At 43.4% G+C, this 17,595-nt stretch overlaps 1 protein-coding gene and 1 long non-coding RNA gene across 2 annotated transcripts in view; one reads left to right on the plus strand and one right to left on the minus strand.

Moving 5' to 3' along the window:
• The window catches only part of PGM5 (phosphoglucomutase 5), a 188,368-nt gene that overhangs the window by 161,066 nt on the left and 9,707 nt on the right, over positions 1-17,595 (plus strand). The gene's annotated exons all lie outside the window — the stretch shown is intronic.
• Positions 10,077-15,700, minus strand: LOC117796923. The gene is made up of 3 exons (XR_004621630.1): positions 15,614-15,700; positions 14,202-14,304; positions 10,077-10,178 (listed from the first exon to the last, which is right to left on the minus strand). It is a non-coding gene; the product is annotated as an uncharacterized LOC117796923 (long non-coding RNA).

Raw genomic sequence — 17,595 nt, forward strand, 5'->3', positions numbered from 1 at the left:
CTTCTCAATGAGGACTCCCCTGGCCACCCTGCGTAAAATAACCCTGACACTCGAGTACTGCTGATCTTTCTCACCCTGCTTTACTTTTCCCCCATAGCACTTACCCCCATCTCACATACATATTTACTTGTTTTATTGTATCTCTCCCAGTAGAATGTAAACACCAAGAGGCTAGGACTTTGTCAGTATTCTTCGCTGTATCCCCAGTGCATACAATACTACCTGGCAGATGGTACATGCCCAATAGAATTTGCCAAACGAATGAAATATTCAGTGTTAATTACTTTGGAATATCTCAGACTGATTATATCACATGGGAGACTGAAATATTCTTTTTTTCTTTTATGTTATGTTAGTCACCATACAGAAATATTCTGTACTCAGTGTGAACCTTGGTGCTATCCTTGGTTTTCTCCTATGCTTGAAAGTTTGAATAAAATCAGTTGTCATTTTGAAGGCCCCTACACTGTGCCAGGCACCTTTCTAGATACTTTCAGTACATTCATTATTGTATTAATTGTTCCAGTAGCCCTCTCAGAGTAGAATTATCATCCTGCTTTGGCGGATGAATTAACTGATTCAGGGAGACATTAATACTCAGGGAGCCCGTAATTTCTGGATTGGAGAGTCAAAGTAGGTCTTAATAAAACTTGCTAATCCTTGAGGTCTGAGGAGGGAGGATTTCCTCTTACCTGTTCTTGAACCCAAGGCTACACCTGGAGCCTTAGTTCAGCGTTTCCTTAGTGATATATATCTACAGATACAGATACATATAAAATTTTTTTCATACCAACCAGTTCTCTCTTTCTTAGACACCACTGGGTACCCAACAATTAAATTCAGTTCTGACACTACCTGGAGTTAGCCCAGGCCCCACAGAGTAAGGACTCAGTCCCACAAGACTGCCCCCACTTAAGATGCCAGTGGAAAATGGGGTGCCCAGGCTCCCCATATTTCTGCCCCTTAGAATACAAATTCAGGGGTTCCCGTGATCTGCAGCTCAGGTTTGGTAATTTGCTAGAAGGACTCACAGAACCCAGGAAAGCACTTTACTTACTATTGGTGGTTTATTATAAAAGATACAACTCAAGAATGGCCCAAATGGGAGAAATTCATAGCGCAAAGTATGGCGGGAAGGGCACTCAGAGCGCCCATGGCTTCTCCTGGCATGCCACCCTTCCAGCACCTGGAGATCTTCACCAACTCAGAAGCTCTCTGAACCCTGTTTAGGAGTTTTCTATAGAGGTTTCATTACATAAATACGATGGATTAAATCACTGGGCATTGGTGACTGAACTCAATATCCAGCCCTTCTCTCTTCCTGGGAGGTGGGGATTTCCAGCCCTCTAGTCCCCTGATTGGTTCCTCAGGCAACAGCCTCATTCTGAAGCTGTCTCGGTGTCCACCAGAGTCACCCCACCAGCATAAACTCAGGTGTGGTTGAGAGGGACTTATCATGATTAACAAATCCACTCCTATCATTTAGGAAGTTCAAAGGATTTGGGGAGCTCTGTACCTGGAACCAGAGAGAAAGACCAAATATACGTTTTTTTCTTTTTTAGACCAATTGTGGTCTAAAGCATGTGAGTGCTTTTAAAACAACCAGGCTTCTCTCTCTTAATTTGAATTAACAATGAATAAGTTTCAAAAAATAAAGAATAATGTTCTACATACATCCTTGTTAGGCTTTATACTCAACAGGGGATCTAAAGTGAGTGGTTAAAAACTAGAATAAAATTAGAAATTGAAATAATATGTGTGCTGTGAAAGTGCTAGAAACAATGGAATTCAGAAGTGACGCATAAATGGGTCCTCAGATGTTCAATTTTCATGACAAGATGAAAATGTATCTGTGTATATGTATATACATATGTGCTTCTGTATGTACGTGTGTCTAGGTTTGTAAACGTAGTTACATATACACACACATGATTTTGGATTCCTACTAAACATATGTCAAAAACATTATGTTGTTATTTAAAAAAGAAAATCTGCATGGAGATTTATTAATAGCCAAACATGAAGAAAAAGATGAGGAAATATTTCATTTTCTTTTTCGCCTCAGAGTTTAATCTGTACTTGCTGTAATTTGAAAATGTGGAGGAGGGTGGAGTGGTGGAGAGAGAGTTTAGTAGAAAAGAAACATGCGGTTAAAGGGTTGGGATGGACGCCCTCTGGCCAAGTTAAAGAGCTGCCTCATGTTGCTGGTAAGAGAGGCATGACCTGGAGGTCTTTAGGAATTTAAAGACCAATATGATGCAGAGAAAGATGACCAGCTGTTCTCCATAACTAATGAATATGTAATTTGATGAAATAAACTCAAGCTGAACTGGAAGGGATTCAGACTGACTGTTAGAACAATTTCTCAACTGCGAGGGCACCTGCCCAATGAATATGGTTGCTCTCTGCTTCTCCATGGGTCTCTAGGACCGCACAGATTCAAATACTTTGTAAATATAGGCAGGCGTGGAAAGGATGGAACCAGGTAATGTCTCAACATTTTCTAGAACCTTAACATTGGGGTTTTGTGATAATTATTTTTTTTAAAAAAATAGAAACAAAACAAACAAGGAAGGTCTGGTCAAGTGGGTTAGATGTCCCTCTAGTGGCGTAGAAAGGAATTTCCTACAGCTGTGTGTTCACGAAGGAATGGCACTTGGAGCTGAGTGAAACTTGAGAAAGAAGCAAAAAGATGTATGGGTTTTAGTTGTATTCACTTAGGTGAACAGCCTCCTTAAGAGTGTGGGCGGAACAGCCCTTCTTTCTCTCCCGTAGGTATTGCAGTCTGGACTCATGCTCTGCTGTCACTGTGGATTGTTTTCCTTGGAACTGGGAATGGGGGATGATCATGTGTTGGTGTGTGAAAAACTCCCTTGGACTGGGAGTTTGGCAGGTGTTTCGCAGGGGCTCGTGTCTGTCACGGTACAGGGATGATTAGGGTTTTGATGACAATGGGCCTTTCCCTGCCTCTTCTGGGATCAGAACTCCCTTCACGGTCCTTGGGGGGGCATTCAGCATGTGTGGGAAAGTGTGTGTCCTGATGAGAGCTGACTGCCTCTCATGTTGAGCCCACAGACAGAGTCTAGCTCAGATCCCCCTCTTTGGCAGTAAGAGACCCTTACTCCAAATCTTTTAAGGCTATCTGACATTGCCAGTTTATTCCAAGAACACAGTGGCTTTAAGCAGGAGAACTGAAAGTCGTGCCTTGATCCTGACGTTGAGTCAATTTTAAATGAAGGTTTAGAGACCCAAAGCTCTGAAAAAAAAAAAAAAAGATGTCTTTCCCCTCCCTACTTCCCCATACCTAATTCAGAATTAAAACACAATTGACTTTGAAAGTAAATGTAAGGAAATATAACAAAATTGTTGTGTTTTTTTCCATACAGTGCTGTTTATTTTGGTGTCTCTGCTTTGCTGTGCCCAAAGAGCATGCCTAACCAGCTACTGGTTAACCTGGCACTGTTTATGTCCACAAATCACAGAGTCTTGCTGGATCTTGTTTACTCAGCCTGAAAAGGGAGCATGAATGAATTTGCCTTGGTCACACAAGTACAGAGGGTCACTGGCCATAACTCCTCTCACCAGATGAATGGGTTTGACATCTGTGGCCAGCACAATCTGGCTTTCCCAGCATCCTCTTTGTTCCAGCCCAGAAACACAGCACAACCAAGTTTCCGTGCCCTTCAGCAGGAAGCTCCCCAAAGCTCAGAGGCTGGCGGCGATTCAGGCTTTCTTCTTTGGTGGAGAGAAAAGCATTTGCTTTGCTCATAAATAAGAGTGTATCTTGGTAAATGAATACTGAGGGTGAAGGTGGAGATTGCCTGTGACCTTTAGGAGAAGGCTCTGGACTAGACCACGTACCCCAACAGCATCAGGAGGCATTGCCTGGGCTCGCCACCGCGGTCACACATTTTTCCCGGGGAACATACGATCTGGGTGGTTGAGGGGAGGAATGTGGCTGTTTTACATCCCCTGTCTGCTCTTGCGTGGTTTTACGTTTGACATCCTAATCCCAGAAAGAGGAAACCCTGTTTAAGATGCAGGTGACGAGTTCCCTCTTCTTTTGTTTATGCCTCCCAGGAAAGCTAGGAGATATGACAGATTCCAGAAGGACAGCATTTCCATACCAGAATGCTTAGGTCTTCGGCAGGAGAGAAAACAATGAAAAGTTTTATGAAATTCTTGCTTTATGGATTTTTGTTTGTTTTATTTTGCTTTGGGTTTTATTTCCAAGCATTTTGGTTCACAGACATCATCCCATGAGTTACTGTTTGTAGGTTGGGGCCTGTGTATTCTAGACTTAATGATAGGGGCATGGGAGGTAATGAGGCTATGAGAGTGTTTTAATATATAGGTTTTATTACTATTCAGGTATGGTGAGATCAGGAGACAGTTGCCATTGAAAGGACAGCTTGTTAGTCACCCTTCCCAAGAGAAGGGGCATGCCACTCCATGCAGGGCCATGGGGGAAACACCATGGTCAGTTATGAGGCAGAAGGAGTGGAGGGAAATGTGGGCTAAGAGCTTTTATTGTGGGTTCCATAAGAAGGAACAGACAAGGCAGTGTAAGCAGGCTTAGGATTGGCCAGTTTGAAGATTTTCAGCAGGCTCTGGGGCAGAGGGGCTGTCCTTGGTTGTCTGATACTTGGCCCATGGGTGATTAGGGCCGGTGGAGAGTGGCCCAGAATGTGAGCGTCCATAGGGACATGGTTGGAGATAGGACTTTGGACAGGTTGCTCTGCATATGAAAGGTGTGTAACTAGGGCACCTATTTGCTCTCTCTAGAAATTAGCTAACCCTGGAAGGGGCAGTCCCTTGCAGTATCAGCAAGGCCCAAGATGTCAAAGCATCACAATAAAAGACATGCCTAATATGGAGAGGAAAAGAGAAAAACACAGTCATTTTTTCAGGTGGATAAAGTTGCTTGGGGACACCAAGATTTTGGATCAAAGGCCCATTGTTAAAAGGTTGGGTTTTGGAATCATGCATCCTTGGTCTTGAGCCCTATGTGTGCCATTTACCAGTTCTGTGATCTTGGGCAACTTCTGTAAGTTTCAGTTACTTTTTAGTTATATGGGGATCAAAATACTTTTTATTTCATAGGATTGTTATGATGATTAAATGGGATCATTCATACAAAATGTTTTGGACAATGCCTTTCACATACAAAGTGCTCAATAAATGTTATTATTATCATTGTTGCCATTATTTTTATTACTAGTAGTGTTGACTAGTTTTCTGACCACATGAGGATCAAAGAGTCTCAGACTAATTAGTAACTTGTTTTATAATGGAATTAACCTGTCTTGTCCTATCTTTTCCCATTAAATTCTCTGAAGGCCACCTGGATCTGTGGGAGATGATGTCTTAAGAGAAATGGCAGCTTCTAAAGATGTTGGTCTTATAGGAGGGTGCCCGGACCCTTGTGATGTGGTGTGTTAGACGCGTCATGCTATCTAGAAAGGTTCAAAAATGAAGTTGAGATTCTCTTCCTTTCTTTCTGTTCCCTTCTCTCACTCTTCCCATCCTTTAGAATTCCTACACAGATGGGGCTTGTGGGACAAATTTGCTGCCCTCCTGGCTTGAAGCAAGAGTTGCCTAGTTGGGGGTGTTCAGTAATCCTATTTTATCCAAGATGGTGTACAATTGGTTGGTTATTCTGAGCTCATTTACCAGAGAGAAATGATTTTTTTTTATTGTGTTCAATTAGCCAACATATAGTACAGAGAGAAATGGTTTAAGACAAGAGCGAGTGTAAGGCAAAGGGTAGGCTCATTGGAGAGAAGACTCTGAAATCTCTGTTGCTGGTTGTGAGGTGCTTGCTGGCTTCAAAGTATTAAATGCAAAAAATGAGTCCCATGGAAGAGGTGTTAACAAGCTTTTTCTATAAAGGGCCAGATAGTAAATACTTCAAAATTTTGCTGGTCATATTAGTTTGCTGGGCTGACATTACAAAGTATCACAGACTGGGTGGCTGAAACAGTTAAAATTGAGTATCTCAACTGAGTTCTGGAGGCTAGAAGTCCAAGAGCAAGGCATTAACAGGGTTAATTCCTTCCACGGGCTTCGAGGAAAAGGACTGTGCTTGACCTTTCTTGGTTTGTGTATGGCCTTCTTCTCTCTTTGTCTCTTCACATCATCTCCCCTTTATGTATGTCTGTGTCCAAATTTTTCCTTCTTAGAAGGACACCAGTCATATTGGATTAGGGCCCTCCCCAGTGACCTCATTTTGACCAGATTGCCTCTATAAAGACCCTATCTCCAAAGAAGATCACTTTCGGAGGGATTGCAGGGTCAGGATCCAACATACGAATTTTGGGAGGGGGACACAACTCAACCCATCACATTAGTCCTATGGTCTGTGTTGCGACTTCTCACCTTCCATTTACAGCACAAAAGCAGCCACAGACCATGCCAAAGTCACTGAGTAAATTTATTTGTAGACACCGGAATTGGAATTTCGTATAACTTTCATGTGTCACAAAATACTCTTCTGATTTTTTTTCAACTGTTTAAAAATGTAAAAACCATTCTTGTTCACAAGCTGTGTAAAAACCAAAGACTATAGTTTGCTGACCCTTGTCTTAGAGGTTTTTAAACATGATGCATGATTCCTGATTACATTCAGTGAAGCATACATCAAAATGAGTTTGGCCAAACAATACATTTTGTAAAAGGTAAAATGACATTTGTATTCCTGTGTCTGTGTTTATAGATGGAGATACATTTTTCAAGCTTTCAGGGAAAGTATCAAATATCTCTGGAAATCCCCAAATTTGACGTTCAGAGATTGAACTCCCTGGCTTTTGGTTACAGTGAAACGTGAGAGGAAGATGTCTTAGAGCATGTTTGTATTCATGAAATTCAATTCCTTTTGTAGGTTTTTGATTTTTTGAAGGAAGTTTGTGTCTCCTATTTAAAGCAGTTGCTTACAAATAGTTTTCAGATGAGCAGCACTGTGTCTTGGAAGAAAAAGTAAAAATACTAAGGAAGAACTTGTGGATAATTGGGATGAAAAAAGAAAAGCATGAGGGAGAGCCCTGGTGAATACTTGGAATGTATGAGGAGCATTCCCCCTGGTGCGGGCGGCCAGGGGAGCCTTGACGCTGTATCTTGGGGCTAAACGGGGCTTCCAGGAGTTGGTAAGAGGCGCCCTTGCACTTTGGATGCTTTATTCGTGACCCTAAACCCACCCCCCAAAGAAGCCCCATGTCCCGTGGGAAGCAACAAGTCTATTGTTAATTTTTTATCTTTGTTTGCTGTTAGCTACGTCCACAGAAATTACATTTACGATGTCCAGTGTGGCGTTCAACAAAACCTAAGATGCTTGGATGATTTACTAAGGTTTTCCAGCTATACGTTTTTTTTTTAAAATACAGATTTTATTTATTTATTTGAGAGAAAGAGTGAGTGAGAGAGCCAGAGAGCACAAGCTGGGGGAGCAGCAGAGGGAGAGGGAGAAGCAGGCTCCCCAGCGAGCAGGGAGCCCAGTGCAGGGCTCGATCCTAGGACCCTGGGATCACGATCCAAGCCGAAGGCAGACGCTTAACTGACTGAGCCCCCCAGGAGCCCCCCAGCTGTGCATTTTATACTGTGTTTAGACATGTGAGCTTTTCGATATCGGTGAATCAAGCCCCCAACCTCAACTTAACAGTCACACGGTATGTTTCATTCCGCTAGTGCTCAGAATTTGCAATCATCATACTTTTAATGAATAAGATTTGATAAAAAGCTTAAAAGGAGCTGTAATTTAGACTGTTTCTATCAGCATTTTGAACTCTTGCTACCCAAACAACCAACAGCATCAGCATCACCACCACCTGGTTGCTTCTTAAAATGCAGACTCTGCACCCCCCACCCCCACCAGAACTGCTGAATCTGATTCTGCATTTTAACAAGCTTCCCAGGTAATCCGTGTGCGCTGTCAAGTTTTAGAAGTCCTGCTATGACCACCTTCCTGATCCTTATTTCCACCTCTCCTAGAGCAGAAAAATTCCTCTCATGCCAAACTACTAGGACGCGGGGTGACTGACCTCTGCTATTCCCTCCTCCTTCTAGAAAGTTACAAAAAGTACAGAATATAACTCAGACAAATAGCCCAAGCCCTTTGAAGACCGCTTTCTGCTTCTCGGATAATTAACAAAAAACGAAACCAGAAAAAATCAGTTTCACGTTGCATCTCCATAGAAACCCCGCCTCAGTATCAACTCCACGGTGTTAGACTGTGTTTTCTTCACACAGTTGCACCAGTGCAACTGAGCGATTCAAAATAACCCAGGGATGAAGTAAAGAGAGTTCTAATTTGATTTTACCAAGCTAGGGAGACTTGCTAAAAAGTGTGGGTAGACAGTCTAGCACTATTTCAATTACCAGGTAAAGGTCAATATGTACTTAAAATACTTGTTATAGGGTTATATGGCAGCTACGTCTTAAAGGCAAAGTCCAAAAGAACTTTGGACTTTTGTCAAAAGTATTAGAAATGCTCAGTCACTGCCCTCATAAAATGTATATTAACTGTCCATAAATTCCGGTGATGTCTTTATACCACGAAGAAGAATCTCTCTTCACGTAGAGGGTCACTTCTCTCTTTTTAGTGCCTGGTGTTAATGACTTTTCTGCTTTACTGCCTTCTCTTTGCAACTCAGGCAGCCTCAGAGAAATTTTCTTTCACTTTGCTTCTGCCGTTCACGCTTCGTGCAGCAGTCCTTGCTAACTAGCTGCTTTGGAAACTGATACACCCTTAAGGAATGTGTTCCAAGCGCAGTGACGTCTGTTCCTTCTGCTCTCAGCATCGTCTTGTCCAACTGCGGTCTGATTGCCTTCCCTCTGGCTGCAGAGATGGGGCCGCAGTGCAAACACAGGGGAAAGCGAGCTTTCCTGAGGCTGCGGCTGTCTCGCTGATGCAGAGAGATGTCACTTCTGACGGGAGTGACTTTGGGTGCCTTTCTTTCAAAGAGCTGAGGACGCTTCTGCTGTTCTTAACCCTTTTTTTTTTAAATCTGATCTTCCATCAGGAAAGATAGTATGAATTTCATTTTATGGACAAGGAAGCAGAAGCCAGAGGGATTATTATCTGTCTACCAAAGGTCAACCTGCTGGGGCTGGGCGCTGGTCTGCCCACTCCCACCTTGCTCTTCTAGCAAGCCAGGCTTCCTGCTTCAAGAATAATAATGGTGTTCATTATACGTATCCCATGAATGCTGTGCACGGGCTAGGTAGAGAGCTACACGTTTTGTGTCTGTGATGCCTTACTCTCATCACAATCCAATGTGATAGGCACTCATCCATCCACGTCCTACAAATGAGAAAACTGTGTCCCTGAGAATTTGAATAACTTACTATTTCTAAGTAGTATGGCTGGTATTCGAACCTAGACTTTGCCTCCAGAGACCATGGTCTTAACTGTCCACAACTTTGGGGCTGCGTACCCACTGTGAAAAAGGAAGCAGAATAACAAGGGTGGCCATCCTTGGTCCGGCATACCATCCCTGCCCCCCAGTGCATCCTCTCAGAGTTCTCAGATGCAATCCTGAGTCTCATGGTTCCCAAGTAGTGGGAAGTCTAGTCTCTTGCAGACTTCCTACCCCGTATGTGTCCTCGAGTCCTATCCAAAGGGCTAGTCCTCTCTTAGAAGGCTGCTCCCTCTAGAAGCTAGGAACACCACAGCGCTGCCTGTACCCAGTTCTGTCCAGTGGGCCATTCTGTGGTGGAGAGACTTTCACTTTTCCCAGAAGAAGCCTTATCACCACCCTAGGGTGGGTCTGGGGGGGGGCATGGATGGGCCTGGAAGTAGGGGTGGGGCTGGGTGTCCACCATCTAGCTGCCTCGGCCTTGGCAGCTCCTCAGCAGGGAGAGGATGGGAGCCCGTCCTCTCTGGGCTCCCTCAGCCAGGAGTTCTTCGTGCCCAATGGGCCTGGGGTCTCAGTGGCTCTGCTCTGTGGCCTCCTTCACACAGCCGCTCTGTAGCCCCCAGGGGGCTGGCTTGAGAGGAGACCATTCCTGGATCAGAGTCCTACATCTTAGTCCTGCTCAGCACAGTGAGAATTTGAATAACCCAGTCTCGGGGGTAGCGGTCAGGGAGGGGATCTCAGTCCCTTCACTCCCCAGAAGTGTCCTGGGCTTCTTGCATAAATCTGCCAGCCTTCCCTCACTGTCTTCAAGCTCCTCACCGTGAGAATCTATTTCAGAAAAAAGAGAGAATTTTAATTAGGAAGTCCTAGATTCCTGGATACGTAACTATGCAGGTAAGATGTATACTCATTAATACCAAAATAATTTCACTGCATCTGCTCCATGACTGATTGTTCAGTGGTAGCAAATTTAGATGCCACCAAGACAGGCAGCACATCTTCAATTAGGGCTAGTTTAAGACAACAGAGCACAGTCGGAACTCTGGGGGCCCTCTGCTCTCTCCAGGTATTGCCTTATTAGTACAGGAGTCCAGGGTGGCCAGGTTTTCTGGATTTTTAGAAATCTGGGTTTTAAGATGAAATTTGATTTTTTTAAAAAGGATTTTATTTATTTGACACACAGAGAGAGAGCACAAGCAGGGGGAACAGCAGGCAGAAGGAGAGGGAGAAGCAGGCTCCCTGCAGAGCAGGGAACCCGACACGGGGCTCAATCCCAGAACCCCAGGATCATGACTTGAGCTAAAGGCAGGTGCTTAACTGACTGAGCCACCCAAGTGCCCCCAAATTTGATTTTTTTAAAATTTAATTTTATTTAAATTCAATTAATTAGCATATAGTATATTATTAGTTTCAGAAGTAGAGTTCAGTGATTCATCAGTCTTCTATAACACCCAGTGCTCATCACATCACGTGCCCTCCTTAATGCCCATCACCCAGTTACCCCATTCCTCCACCCACCTCCCCTCCAGCAACCCTCAGTTTGTTTCCTATGGTTAAGAGTCTCATGGTTTGTCTCCCTCCTTGATTTCTTCTTGTTTTATTGTTCCCTCCTCCCTTTATGCTCCTCTGCTTTGTTTCTTAAATTTCACATATGAGTGAAATCATATGATAATTGTCTTTCTCTGATTGACTTACTTTGCTTAGCATAATACCTTCTAGTTCCATCCACGTCAATCCAAATGGCAAGATTTCATTCCCTTTGATGGCTGAGCAATATTCCATTGTATATATAGACCACATCTTTATCCATTCATCTCTTGATGGACATCTTGGCTCTTTCCACAGTTTGGCTATTGTGGACATTGCTGCTATAAACATTGGGGTGCAGGTGCCCCTTTGTATCACTGCATTTGTATCTGGGGTAAATACCTAGTAGTGCAATTGCTGGGTCATGGGGTAGCTCTATTTTCAACTTTTTCAGGAACCTCCCTACTGTTTTCCAGAGTGGTTGTACCAGCTTGGATTCCCACCAACAGTGTAAGAGGGTTCCCCTTTCTCCACATCCTCACCAACATTTGTTGTTTTCTGACTTGTTAATTTTAGCCATTCTGACTGGTTTCATTCATATGTGAAGCATAAGGAATAGTGCAGAGGACCATAGGGGAAGGGAGAGAAAACTGAATGGGAAGAAATCAGAGAGGTAGACAAACCATGAGAGACTCTGGACTCCGGGAAACAAACTGAGGGTTACAGAAGGAAGGGGGTGGGGGGAAGGGGTAATGGGGTGATGGGTATTAATGAGGGCATGTGATGTGAGGAGCACTGGGTGTTATATGCATCTGGTGAATCACTGAACACTACATCAAAAACTAACGATGTACTGTATGTTGGCTAATTGAATGTAATAAAAAAATAATAAATTATACTGCAAGTACCACCCCCCCAAAAAGATAAAAAGCTTCTTCACAACAAAGGAAACAGTCAACAAAACTAAAAGGCAACCTACAGAATGGAAGAAGATATTTGCAAATGACATTTCCGATAAAGGGCTTCTACCCAAGATCTATAAAGAACTTATCAAACTCAGCACCCAAAGAACAAGTAATCCAGTCAAGAAATGGGCAGAAGACGTGAACAGACATTTCTCCAAAGAAGACATACAAATGGCCAACAGTCGCATGAAAAAAATGCACCACATCACCTGGCATCAGGGAAATACAAATCAAAACCACAATGAGATACCACCTCACATCAAAATTTGATTTTTAAATTCTGGCAGGAAGATGATTACAAAACAAAAGCAAAACCCTGTGTGAAGGACTCCTAGTAATTGTGGGCTAGGTGATTCAATCTAACACTCCCTCTGGGGGAAAAAAGAAGCTGAATGAAATACTTAAAAGCATTTTGGGAAAAGCATCAGCGAGCAATGACCTAATAAGTTGGTAAGTCAAACAGGGAAGAGGTTGGAGCTCAGGGAGATGAACCAGAGCACCTTCCATGCTAAGGTATTTGCCTATCAAGGAGAGGTGCTAGGAACATCTGCCTTTGGCAAATTACACAAGGTGTGGGTGACAGGCCTCAGGTCCAGGTGGTCCCTGCCACACGAAGGACTAACCGGGGGGTGGGGGGCAGCTAAGAGGCACACCCGTGTGGCAGGTTCGTGTGGCTGAAGGGAAAATGGTTAGAGTTAAGAACTCATCCAAGGCAGAGATCTTGGCACACCAACCACTGTTCTCCATTGTAAACTCAAAGGGAATCATCCCAAAAGTATGCAGTGTAGACTGCAGTCCAGAGGGCTATAAATCCACGACTGTGAACAACCGGTTGGAGGGAGCTATTATAAGTCTCAAGTTGTTTCTATAACTAATTTGTAAAACAAAATGGCTGGACAACTATGAAGGATGACAAGACACTTGAAGAGACAAAGTGACATGCACCGCAATCGATAGAAAATACGGAATAGAGGGTAAACCACGTGAAGGGATCCAGTGAGATGAAACAGAGTTTCACTGGAATCTCAACAGGAGTGGAGAGCTGGGATATTGGTGAAACCGGAAGAGATTATAGCTGAAGACTCCCAGAACCAACGAAGAGGAAATCAACCCCCTGGTTCTAAAAGCCCAAGCAGGATAAATAAATGTAAATTCACATCTAAACACATCAGACTTACTGTAAAAAATCGTAGACAAAAAAATAAATAAAAATCAAGGATACAGTTGTTTGACAACTAATTTTTCAACAGCGACATTGAAAATCAGAAGATGGAAAGAGATAACAGTCTAGAAATGATATTTCTAAAATGAGAACAAAATAAAGACACTTAGACAAACAAAAACTGAGAGACTAGGCTGCTAGCAGACCCGCACAAAAACGAATTCTCAAGGACATCCTTCAGTTAGGAGGAATGAAAAGCAAAGAAAGGCTGAAAAGAAGGGTCGATTTGTATAAATGTTGGCTGTATAAACATTAATAATAATGCCTTCTGGTTCTGAAAATATTTATCACGTTCTGTTCTAGAGAAGTGACATATACCACCGCGACAGTTGTGAGCACCAGGAGGGAGAGGAATCCTGGTTAGGGTATGCTAAGATGCTTGCATATCCAGGAGGGAAATAAAGGCATAGATCATTATTAGACTTCGATAAGTCAGGCATTCGTCTTGCAATTTCTAGGTAACCATCACAAAAAATATAAGAGAAAAGGGTTTAACTTCCAACCTAAGAAAGGAAAACACAGAGAACGTAACTTAAAAAAAAATCAGTGCAAGAGAAGAAAGAGAAACAGGTGGTTCAAAAAGCATATAAGATGGTAGATTTAAACACAAATATATTCATTATTTCTTTAAATGCAGATGAAATAAATGCCCTAGGGAAAAGACAGAGACTGGATATTTTTTTAAAAGACAAAAGCTCATTATAAGAGACACATCTTTAAAAAAAAGGAAAATTTGAAAGTTAAAAAAAATGTTAGAAGAGACATAAAAATAGGCAGCTCTTTCTGCCCACGGGTCCTGTTCCCATGCTTTTAGTAAAAGGTATATACACATAATAACCAAAACTCTAGCTTTATTTGTTTCAGATAAAGGTTTACCGTTGGTAAAGATAAAGAGGGACTCTTTACAATGATCAAAGGTTTAATTTCCCCCATTTAGACCTAACAATCTTAAAACTACAAAGCAAAAAATTGACAAAACCATCAGAAGAAATAGAGAAATCTACAATCACGCTGGAATATTTTAACACCCCTCTTAGCAATTACCGGAACAAGTAGATACAAAAATTAATAAAACTATAGAATATTTGGATAACATAGTTAACATGCCTGACTCAGTGGGCATATGTAGATACTTACACCAAACAGCATCAACGTGTAAATTCTTTGCATGCCACAGGAACACATCGAAAAATTAACTATATGCTAGGGAATGAAATAATCCACAGTACTATGACAAGGGCTGTTAAAATGAGAAAGTAATAACAGAATGGATAAGGAAAAGCATTTGACAACATGCATTTTTCAAATCATCTATTCACGATAAACATTTTGCAGCTAGGAATCTAGAGAGAGCCCTTTAACTAGAGAAAAATCTTGGAGGTATGCTAGGTGTGCTGAATTTAATAAATTCATTTAGAGCTGAGATAGGCTGGGGGTCCAGAAGTATAAGCATCAGCTTTACATATAATTTGTGTGTGTAACTTTTATGTGCTTCCCGGTGATGGCTATGTTTCATAGTTCTTAAAAAGACAGTTTTTCAAATAGTGTACCTGGAACAGAGAAACCTTTAAAAGCATGAAGACTAACTATTTTTAAGCTTTTTTGATAGTGAGAAGGTCAGTCTGGGGTAATGAGAGACAGCGCACCTTTGCAGTTAAAATCAAGGCACTGACTAGGTTCGGAGCTCAGCTCTGCCCCTTGTCTGCAGTGTCTGAGCCTCCGTTTCCTCATCTGTAAAATGGGATCATGCCACGTACCTCATAGGCCTTAAAGAACATTAACTCAAAACGTGAATTGGCGTAGTGGTCCACATGTAGTGGGTGCTCAGTCTCAGCTATTAAAAATTGTCGGGGCACCTGCGTGGCTCAGTTGATTAAGCGTCTGACTCTTGATCTCAGCTCAGGTCTTGCTCTCAGGGTTGTGAGTTCAAGCCTCAGGCGGGGCTCCAGGCTGGGTGTAGAGGCTACTTAAAAGAAATTGCTAAAGCAGAATCAAAACTTTAGAAATTGAGGCACAAACTGGAGGGCGAAAGGAAGCATTTCCCCTTCCCAGTGTTTTGGCCAAGCCAGTGAATCACTTCTCCCTCTGGCTGTGGAGCCAACTCTATTGCCCGTTTCCTAAACCCAGCTGGGAAACATGACATTTTCTGGCTTCCAAGCCTGCTGAGGCAAGAGCAGGCATGGACATGATGCTCAGAGTAGGACGCTGTGTATGTAGCAGGTGAGGCCTCGTGGCCGCCTCCGGAGGCAGAGCCATGAATGCAGGGCTGGGGATGCCGCCAAGGGCCATGTTGTATCTCGTTTCATGTTTACGACAACCCCGTGAATCAGGAATTATTATTAGCATCTCAATTTCAAAAGTGAGGCACAGAGCGACGAAGAACCTTGTCTAGTAAGCGCCAAAGATGGAATTAAACCCAAGCCTGACCGATTCATGCGCTCAACCCGCAGACTATGTGGCCTCCCGTTTCACTTATGCCTGAGCTGCCTTTCCCACCTCATGAATAGTCAAGCAATGGATCAGCCTAGAGCACTGTTGAGACTGCTTACCTTTTGCTCTGGTCAGCTGTTAGTGCTTAAGAAATCACCTCCAAACGCAGCAGCACACTACCACAATGATTTCGGCATGCTCACGGCCCCTATAAATCAGGAATTTGGACGTTGGCAGAGTGGGATGGCTTACCCCTGCTCCGTGATGTCTGGAGTCTTCCATGGGAAGACTAGAAGGGTTGAGAGGGACTCAAATGGCTGGGATCTGGAATCTTCTGGAGGCTTCTTCACCTTTTGGCCATGTGAGAGTCAGACTTCTTACACATAGGTTTGCTCAGGGCAATATAGGGAAGCTGCTGGCCCTTCTGTGACCCAGGCTCAGAGAAGCCACATACCAGCATGTCTGCAAACTCTATTGGTTGAGTAAGCCTGCCAGGCTTCAAGGGAAGAGGGACTAGGCCCCCATCTCTTAATGGGAAGAATTTCAAAGGATTTGCAGCCCCATGTTTTAAAACCGCTTCCTTGATCTTATCCTTCTAGTTGGCTTCAGAATATCAGATATGATAAAGATGGCCCCACCCCTAAAAGCCAAAGACAGTTGAGCAGCATAGAGTTTCCAAGGCATATTCTTTTTCTTCCTACCTTCTGATTTAGAAATTGTTTTTGAAATGCATTCCCCAACTTCATATTAGTGACTAGTGTTTTCATCAGTCAGAATGGGCTAGATAATGTCGCGCTAACCAACAACTCAGAAGTCTCAGTGTCTTAAAACCACCAGTGAAAACGAAGGTTTATTTCTTATTCACATTATGTATTCACCACACCTTGGGGGGCTGCTTTCCTCCATGTTGCTTGCCGTCTAGGGTCCAGGCATCTGGAACATTGCTGGTTACTATAATCAGAAGGGCTTTGGCTCAAAGCGACCACATCTCCTCCACTTTTAACCCAGTGGCTGGAAATTGTCAAAAGGCCCTACCTGGCCATAGAAGGACCTGGAAGCTCACCCTTCTGTGTCAAGGAAGAGAGGAATGCCAGACACTAGTATGTGGCTCTAAGGGCTACCAAAGTGACTACTAATGCCATGACAGAAAGGGAGCTTACATTTGTTATCTTGAATAGTTAGTTTTTCGGAGCCTGGACCAGCGAGGGCTTTGGAACCAAATTATTTGTTAACTAATCTTTTCAAAGCTTGTAAATGGGAGCTCATTTGGATGAATGTGAACCAGTATTGGAATGTGTTGAGATTCTGTTATACAAACCAAATGTAAAAGTCCACTGAACACCACACATCTGGGGAGACGTGGGGAGGCCACGTGGGCAGGCCATGTGGGGCCCCCAGCTGGCTGGGGTTTCATGATCCTGAAGTGCACCTTGAGAAAACCCCACGACTAACTGTGTCTAGGAATCACTGATCTTCAGGGATACCCCCCATAGTCCTGGTGCAGGTTCCACGTTGGGCCCTGGGTTGTGTAGCCATAAAGTCCAGATGCCCTCCCAGGGTGGAAAGGGTGTAAGATCTGGCTTGAGCGCACCTTGAGGCCCAGTTGGGAGCTTTCTGGTAATATATCCATAGGTCTCTTCTTTTCCATGTGAAGACACACTCAGGAGCAAAAGCCATGCTCAGAAGCAGCCTCATGGGTGTGTGTCACCCTCACACCCACACTCCTCCCCCGCACATCACTTAGAGCAGCGAACTTCCTGCAACAGGATATGAGGGGCTGCAGGGCATGCACCCCATGGTGAACCCGGGAGTCAGAAATTCAAATGACAGGCAAATAACTCACCAGTGTGTTACAGGACAGCCAGGCATAAAACAGAGGGAAATTGTGTGTGTATATATATATATATATATATATATATACATATACACACACACACAGAGACACATATTTTGTACTAGCAAAAATACGAGATGACAGAGGAGATTGGGGGCCATGGACCTCCCCTTGCCTACCCCAGTGTAGCCTTGTGAGTGGCATGGCAGACGCTTCGGTGTTAGTTCCATTCAGTTCCTGGTTTGGAGGGTGACAGCAATGCCTACA

Source organism: Ailuropoda melanoleuca, chromosome 17 (genome assembly GCF_002007445.2).
Source record: "Ailuropoda melanoleuca isolate Jingjing chromosome 17, ASM200744v2, whole genome shotgun sequence".
NCBI classification, from domain to species: domain Eukaryota; kingdom Metazoa; phylum Chordata; class Mammalia; order Carnivora; family Ursidae; genus Ailuropoda; species Ailuropoda melanoleuca.